Here is a 9576-nt window from a genome sequence, read left to right as displayed (position 1 = left end):
GCAAAACACACAAATTACAGTATTTGATAAATAGCAGGTTTTGTAGGATAATTTCAAAACATAAACTACCAATAGACATAAATACTTTTTAAAAAGCTAAGCTCTTTGGTCATCATAAGGTTCTCTAACTCTGACACTTCCACACTGAGTATGAGCTTAGGAAGTTATGGATAAAGAATCCTGTGGGCTCAGTCACAAGAAACTTTGAGTAGCTCCCTATGGTAATTGGCTCAGTCTAATGCAAACATTGCCACCATTGCTTCCGTTATAGACATTATAATTAAAGCAGTCAGTCACCTGCTATAGCCAGTTAGAAAACATAATGCAAAGAGAGAGCCTTTTCATAATAACAACAAAAATATAAGACACAAAGGAAGAAATGTGATAAGAAGTGGGCAAGACCTAAATAAGGAAAACTATAAAATGATATATGTATTTAATAAAAAGCTTTGAGAAACAAGAACCTTATTATGCCCTGGCCACATTAGCTAAGGCATCGCCCTTCTCTATCCTACCATCCCTACTGCTATCTAAAAGGTCAGATGCAAAGAAATAGCTTTGTCTGACACAAATATATATCTTGTTTCCTTGTTTGATTATTTTCTATCTTGGAATGCTAAAAAAAAAAAAAAACTTGTGAAAGCAAGAACTTTTTATTTCATGTTTACTCATGACACTGGCACACTGGTTATAAGAATCCTTAATATGTAAAGAGTTATTTAACCAAATACATGAGACAAATTCTTGCTGCAGAAAAATAAAGACATTAAAATACATCAATATTAAATACAAATTGCTAATATATAAAAATGTTAAGCTTCAAGGGTTAGTCAAAAGTATAAACTGAAAAAACGTGATAGAATTTTGACTATCAGTTTTATAAATTATTTGGCAATATGTATCAAAAGCATTTTAACTGTGTATGCCCTTTGATCCAGTAATCCTACTTCTAAGGAAGGAATAAGAACTTCACCAAAAAAAGAGTATGTATATGGATCCTCAGTACAGTGTTCTCTCTAGCAGAAAAATGGAAAAGCCACCTAAATATCCACCAATGCATTAGTGAGTAAATAAGTTATTCTGCAGTCATATAAAGTAATAACACAAAGCCCATTAAACATCGTGTTTTAAATTAATAGAAAAAGATTTGGGGGAATATACAGAAAAATGATGGCAAAAAGAGCCAAAAGAGAGTAAAATACTGTCTATATAGCATTATCTTAATTTGGAGGCATTAATGTGATTAATAATGGAGGTACGTGTGTGTGTGTGTGTGTGTGTGTGTGTGTGTGTGTGCATGTTTACACACCATACTACCCTAGAGGCTGGTGTCCTACTTGTATTCCTTGTTTGCTTTTAATAATCAGTCTAATCTCTAATGCTGTTTGGTAGATGAATGTGTTTATTTTAATTTGATGCCAGTTTTAATCTGAGATTACTTTGACTGTATAGGAATCTATTGCTATTTTAAAACCTGTAACATGTTTTTACATGTCTAAGAGTGCTGACACTACTGTAAAAAAAAAATTATGCTGGAAAGTCCAGGGCTCTGTGGACTAACAAGGCGGCAGGAGCCTGGTCTCACATCCCGGGTCACCATTCTCTAGCCACATGACCTTGAACAATTACCAAACGTCTTATCATTGGTTTCATAAAGGAAGGGTAAATGCCTGCACCACAGGACTTCTGTGAGGACTGGATGTAACAATGGATATAAAAACTGTTATAGCAGTTTACAAATGGTTTCTTTAGGGACTTGTTGCCTAATGCTTGTCAGTTCCTAATCTCCATTTAAATTTTTATAAATGTGAGGTGAAAGGAAGGAGAAATTCTTGTCAGTGAGTAATTATGAGGTGTAATTAAAAAAATGGGAAATGTTTAAATTAAAAAAAAAATATTACAGTAAAAGACACATCGCCATTAATCGCCCTCAAAATACTCTCTCTCTCTCTTTGAACACACTTATCTCATCATTCTTGCCGCTTTCTGAAGCAGTTTTGGAAGCTCTCTTTTGTGTCTTTAGTTGCGACATTGGCTGCCTCAATGTCCTGAATCAATTCAAAGTGTTTACCTTTCATGGTAATTTTGACTTTGTGGAAGAGCCAAAATCGCATGGTGCCAGATCTAGTGAATAGGTGGATGAGGACGCACTGTAATGTTTTTATTTAACAGAAATTGCCATACCAGAAGTAATATGTGACACAGGGAGTTTTCATGATGGAGGATGAAGTAAAGACACTCACGAAAAAGGACTTTCAGAACTGCATCAGAAAGTAGCAAGAATGATGGGATAAGTGTGTTTGAAGCAAGAGGGAGTACTATAAGGGGGATTAATGGCAATGTGTCTTTTACTGTAATGTTTTTAACTTAAAACATTCACTGTATTTTTTATCACACTTTATATATTAGAGAAAATCAATAGTAGATTAGATGAGGCAGAGGATCGAATCAGCAATTTAGAAGATATGTCTGCTGCAGATTCTGAGATGCCAAGTTCAGCCATCTCCAGAGAGGTCAGCACCCAGTCCTCATCAGCTACGACCAGCCAAGACTGTTTTATATGAAGGCAAAATCATGCCAAACACTGTTTTTGTTGGTGGAATTGATGTTAGGATGGATGAAACTGAAATTAGGTATTTCTTTGCTAGATGTGGTTTAGTAAAAGAAGTGAAGATAATCACAGATCAAACTGATGTGTCCTGAAGCTATGGATTTGTTTCCTTTGTTAATGACATGGATGCTTAGAACATAATAGAATCACAGATAAATTTCCATGGGAAGAAGCTGAAACCGGGCCCTGCAATCAGGAAAAAAATTTATGTGCTTATCATGTGCAGCCACGTCCTTTGGTTTTTAATTCTCACATGTAACACAGTTTCAGAGTGTCGGGAACAATGCAAACACTGAAACTTACCGTATACAGCTTGCAACCATGATGAATCCTATAACTCAGTATGTTTAGGAGTAGATTCCTCACTCAAGTTCACCAGTTCAGGTCATCACTGGATATCAGCTGCCTGTATATAATTACTGGATGACACCACAGTGGCCTGCTGGGGAACACAGGAGTTATGTTATGCCTCCAGCTTATACAACTGTTAATTACAACGGTAACAAAGTTTATTCAGGAGCTGAAGTTTTGCCAAGTGAATGCTCAGTTCACGAAGCTATCCATCCTTTGGAAATGGCCCACAAAAGAAATCTGTGAACAGTAGCATACAGACAGTGGTATCTTATTGTTTAATCGAGAGAATAGACTGAAAAACTCTGTTGATATTCACGATGACTACTTCAAGGATAAAAGAGCACATGGTTTTAGAAGAAATCGGGCAGCGCTTATATCTGTTCCTCTCTACTAACTTCCTAGTCTCACGAGAAGTTGCTGGTTTTGAATATTAAGAGAAGACTGGGGCGGCTGGGTGACTCAGTTGGTTAGAGCACATGCTCTTAACAACAAGGTTCCAGTTAAACTCCCACATGGGATGGTGGGCTGTGCCCCCACAATTAGATTGAAGGACAACAACTTGACTTGGAGATGATGGGTCCTGGAAAAAACACACTGTTCCCCAATGAAGGTTAAAAAGAGAGAGAGAGAGAGAAGACTGAGTTTTTTACAATTATAAATATTTAACTCTGAACACTGATACATCACATTTAGGCTATACAACTTGTATTGGATTGCCTAGTTTTATTTTACATTGAAACTGTTTTTCATTAGATGTTTATTTAGAACCTGGTTCTTTGTTGAATATATAGTTGAAAGTAAAAAATTATTAGACCGAAAGGGATAACATTAAAATGTATCTGTAATGAGTTTTTTAATTGAAATTGGTATTTTAACAATTTAAGAGCAAATGCTGATTTTCAAAAAATTGTTTTAGAAAGCTCACTTTTTGAAAGGTCAGAATTTTGATACAATACAAGCATTTCACTTCTCTAGCAAGTGCCTATGGATAGTACAATATTTACAATATTGCGCTTTACGTTTATGATTTGAATAGAAATTTACCACAAAAGTGGAGTTTTTAAAACTGCATTTTTTTTTAATTTTTTTTTATTGGGGAATTGGGGGGATGGGAACAGTGCTGGGGAATTGGGGAAAGGGGAACAGACAAGTTGCTGTCGTTTTGTTCTTCAATCTAGTTGTGGAGGATGTTGCTTCACTGGCCCAAGTTGGCACCATCATTGCGCTCTTCTCTGGCGAGGCAGATCAGTCGCCGGCTTCTGGACAGCCGCTCACTGCGGCTGCTGGCCGCTCACGCTGGCTGCTGGCTACACACGGTAGCCCATGGCAACCCACTGCAGCAGGGGCTGCAGCCCACGCATCGCCAGCGACTCACGGCAGCCCAGCTCCAGGTTGAGCTGTTGTTCAGCATCTTAGCTGTAGAGGGCAGTGTCACTGGCCCTCATATGTGGGATCCGAACCGGGGCCCTCTGGCATCCCAAGCGAGTTCTTAACCATCGCGCCACTCGGCCGGCCCGAAACTGCATTTTTTTTAATTTTAAGAAGTATTTATTGTTTTATGAGTGTTATGAATTGCTAACACCAAATTTTTCCCCTCTCTCCCATTTCACAGACATCAGGCCATCTACTAATTCATAAATATTGATGTTTTACATACTTCATAGAGTAGCTTAAACATACCAGCATAAGAAATAATTAGTATTACATAGTAATTTCCTTTGCCATAGGAATAAATGTTGGACAAAGTCTGGAAACATTTTATTTTCCAATTTGAATTACAGTAATTTTGTCACAGACCACAGCACTAGTGCATGTGTTACTTTAGACATGCTCTAAGAACAAAACAAAAACTTACTGCAAAAATACATGTCACCAATGTGGAACACACTCAGATTTGTATAAAAGTACTGAACTAATATCCCAAAAAGAGGTATATGTAAACAGTACATAAGGAAGAAACAGTTTTAATGAAACAGTCATTTAAGTCACATACATCATGATAAGAAGCAGGACTTTCTTTTATAAGATATTTTAACTAACAAGCAACATCGTCTACATCATCTATGGAACAAGAGAAAGTACAGGTATTTACAAAGGGAAGAAAGTGGCTTTCTATAAGCCAGACATTAATACATCAAAGGCTGCTTGTAGTTCATTGAAAACTTTGAATGAAACCCAGTGGATAAGCTTCATCTTTGTCCTATTTTGTCGAAATACATTACTTGCAATTATATTAAAACTGCATTTTTAATCAGTGGAACTCAATAAATAGTCACCTTTACTGAAATCTTCCTTATCTAAACCCAGTAAAACTGATTGTAGAGAGTCCAATCAGCATGTCTTATGTTTATTAGTTGGAAATATTTTACCTTTTATCCAGAATCCACACATAGATATTGCATTTGTTTGGGATGTAATTAGGATCATTAAAATTCTGAACCTATTTTTTTAAAGAACCAGAGATAAACTAAACTTTACTACATATATAAGCTTCTCAGTGAGTTACCATTCTCCTTTTTTTCTTTAATTTTTTTCCTAAAAAATGCTAAACTTAATGGCTGAATCTTAAATTCTGTAAAATATTGGTAATAAAGAATGCTGAAGCTTTAAAACTGTACAAAATCATTCACTTGTTTTAAAAACTGGAGAGGAATGTTGTCTAATGAGTATAGCCTAACTGTTTCATTGGAGAAAATTTACTCTTATACATATTTCTACTTAGTTTAAGATTGAGTTGGAAAATTTTTATATATTTTTCTTTTTTTTTCCAAGTTTTGGCACATTATGGTAGTTGATTTAATTTTTTCAAAAGTTAAATAAACTGCAAGCATTTTATTAGTGTGCTTTGTTTTGATACTATGGGCCCACATTTTTGCTTTAGGAAGAAACAGTTAACTACTATTCATGAGCTTGGATGGTAACTGAATGCTCAGTTGGTCACATTAGAGCTACATTGTTACATTTCTTCAGCATAGAAACCAGATAGCATAGTTGTTTTACATCTTTCTGAATGCTGAAATATATCTACTCTCAAGTTTTTAATGATAAAGGGTAATCCTTTAGAATTCAGAATACAAGAAAGGCTAAGAAGAATTTATTCTCAATGCCATATACCTTTCATTATCATTCATACTAGATATACCTGTATATTGTTATAAAATGTAAATACAATTAGATAAGCCACACTTATATCAATAACAAAGTTTACATATCCTTTCTGTTTTAACACTTCATAGGCACTTTCACCCATCAAATTATAGACTCCCTTCCAAATCTCACTGTCAATGTCCATTCTCATTTATGAATTCATTATAAAAGACAATTCTTGCCACATTCACGTCACTCCACATAGCCACACTTGAGTCACCACACTTCTTCTCAAACTCATCCATGGCAGCTGCTGGATAGATGAATGCCAAGATTTTCAGACATAAAATAGCCCAAACTAGTAGAATCCAGATTAAACTCACTTCTAATCACATAGGGTTTGCGTTGTTCACTGAGTCTCAGACAACATATGTAAGATCACCCACTGAGTTGGAAACTATTGTTCTGATTCAATTGGACTGTGCTAAATAATCTTAAATATAATGAATTTGAAGGTAGTAATTTTTCTCTGGGCTAGTTTGAGGTAACTTTCTCTGCATTTCTGACTAAACCCTGTGATTACCACCACAACCTTAAAATTGTGTTTGACAGTCATCTTTCCTGTCACAATTTTAGGTGTCTGAAGAAACGATTTCCTGTTCTGCAGATCCATTTAGTTTTCCTTCCAGCTTATCTTCCAAAACAATAGCAAGGGTAGGTTCATTAGCAAAACTCCTTCTCAAAATGCTGATGGCCCAAGCCATACCAAGACGACATATGGTTAAGAGCAGTCATCCCAAGTGGAAACTGTGTTAAACTGGCTTTTCTAGTAAGTGAAGAATAAGACAAGGTTTAAGGTGCCAACACTTTTGGGGAAGGCTAGTCCTGATGGTGAAGATAAGAGGAAATGTGAGGTGAAGGAAGGTGAAACCAGTGTGCTATGATGTGTTAACCATGATGTGGTTTCTGCTTAACAATAAGCCACAAAAAGGTGTAGTGGGTTGCCCTGTCCTTGTGTTACTTGGCATTCAGAACTTGTTTGTAAGGTTTGTAACAAGGAAGCAAGTCTCTGAGGAGTGCATGGGGAAGAGAAAGAAAGGGGAAGTAATTTATGTGCCTGATTTCTTCTAGTTCCCTTTCCCACTGGTAAAGGTTCACCTCACAGAGAACAAATTCCTCAAACTTTCAGGCTACATCTTCCAACTTTTTGGTGGCCACACAGGAAGCCATGTGGCAAGGATTTTTTATCAAAATCAGAAAGTGGAAGGGAAAACAACACAGGCAGGATGTTGATCAAGAAAGAAAAAGAAAGAACATGTGGGAATCTGAAAAGTAATCTAACATTTGTGTCTCCGTACAAGGGCAATGACATCTGTACTTTTCTCACATGCAACAAACTATAAGACTTTATGTTCTTATAGTTTGCATTCTAAAATTCTTGATTATTTTTCATGTTAAGCATATTAGAAAGACAGAAATTTAATATTTTTAGGAAATAGAATATGAATCAAATATCTTAATAAGAATATGTAAAATCTCATATATAAAAATGTAAATTATATCAGTAAAAAATAATATTTTTCTTTTGAATAGAAAAGATACAAAAGTGTTAAAAATACTTCTTAAGAAACTACAGCAAATTCTTTTTTTCTGGTGAAATCTTTCATTTTTGTAGTGTTCATATCAATTTTACAATTTTTACAATTCATATAATTGTAAAATAAAATTTGTAATATGTGAAACAAAATGTATTGAACTTGGAATTTTTTATATACTCTACTCTGTTATACCACCATTATTAGTATCATAAATAATAATCAGGAAAAATAATGTTGCTTATTGTATCACTAAAATGTATCATTTTATATTTTGTGACTTCCTCTTATAATAGATATACAATGTTAATTTAATAGAATTTGGAAATTTCAGAAAGGTATAAAGTAATAAAATCACCAATCCATACTCTAAACCCTGATTGTAACCATAATTAACATTTTCATGTTTCCTTTTTTTATAAAACATACATATTTTACAGAATCATAAATATTTTAAATTGATAATAAAGTTCATGTATAATTTTGCAGTTTTTCAGTTAACATTATGTGTTGAATATTTGCCTATATATTAATCTCCAAAAATAAAAATGTAAATGGTTATTTAATATATTTCCATTATACTGATATTCCATATTAAACATCCCCTTATTAGATACAAGCTGATTCTGTGATTACATTAGAAACAATATTATGATGCACACTATTATCTGAATTTTGATGATTTTTAGAGGTCAATCCATAGAAAGATAAAAGGCTAAAGAACATGAATTTCTGGAGAATTACTAATACATGTCACCATCTTTTCCCCCAGAAATGTTGTTTGTGTTTACACACCTGAAACACATATGAAAATGCCTCAATGACAATGTTAGGCAGATCCCACAGATTTTCATATTGCACTTACAAGGTCTGCCAATTAAGTTCACGAACTCATCCTAGAAAAATTGCTACATACCTCATTGCTGAACATCACAACGGTCACATTCAAAGTACTCCCCTTGGGAATTTATGCATGCGCCAATGCCAGGGCCTAGTCCACCCTTCAGAGCAATTTTGGAACTCTTTTTCTGGAATGGCCATCAGAGCTGTCATCATATGACCCTTAATATCCTGAATGTCATTAAAATGTCTTCCTTTCAATATTTCCTTTATCTTAGGATAAAGAAAGAAGTCATTGGGGGCCAGATCAGGTAAGTAGGGAGGGTGTTGCAATATAGCTATTTGTTTACTGGCTAAAAACTCCCTTATAGACAGTGCCATGTGAGCTAGTGCATTGTCGTGATGCAAGAGCCATGAGTTGTTGGTGGGAAGTTCAGGTCGTCTAACTTTTTCACGCAGCCTTTTCAGCACTTCCAAATAGTTAACTTGGTTAATTGTCTGTCCAGTTGGTACAAATTCATAATGAATAATCCCTCTGATATCTAAAAAGGTTAAAAACATCATTGTAACAAGTTCATGAACTTAATTGTACATAATAAACATCCAATTAACAAAAAATGACCTAATTCCAAATTTCTGTACAACTTTAAGTTTCTCCCCAATTCACTGAAATCCTGGAATAGGGAAGAGAAGTGAACATGAATGATGTCTGGCCCTTTCTCTCATGGGGACTTTGGTGGCTTTCTGGAAGCTTCTTCCAGTTAGCTGCCATTGAACACTCCCCTAATTACTCCTGTTAATGGTAGTTGAGTCTCTGAAGTGTCCCTTTGCCCCACAGTTGGGTCTGAGAAATGGTGCAGTCACTTATGAGAAGACTTAGGGAAGACTCCCTTCCTTGGGGTTCCCAATGGCCCTTTGCAGCACATGGAGTCACAGTTTACTCTCTACTGGGACTTCTCTAGATGGCTGTGTTGCTTTCAGAATTCTCCCTACAGAGGGCAGTGGCCAGGTACTATGGCCCTCAAAGTCCAAGCAATTATAAAACTCTTCAAACACTTCTCTTAAAACTTCTCTTAAAGGCAACCCTCT

At 35.4% G+C, this 9576-nt stretch overlaps 1 pseudogene; it reads left to right on the top strand.

The window, feature by feature from the left end:
- The first annotated feature begins 2465 nt into the window (after positions 1-2465).
- On the top strand, positions 2466-3359 carry LOC109389951 (deleted in azoospermia-like pseudogene; annotated as a pseudogene).
- Positions 3360-9576: the final 6217 nt, after the last annotated feature.

Source organism: Hipposideros armiger, unplaced genomic scaffold (assembly GCF_001890085.2).
Source record: "Hipposideros armiger isolate ML-2016 unplaced genomic scaffold, ASM189008v1 scaffold_252, whole genome shotgun sequence".
Lineage (NCBI taxonomy): Eukaryota > Metazoa > Chordata > Mammalia > Chiroptera > Hipposideridae > Hipposideros > Hipposideros armiger.
The sequence above is the reverse complement of the archived record's forward strand: the minus strand, read 5'-3'. Positions and strand labels throughout refer to the sequence as shown.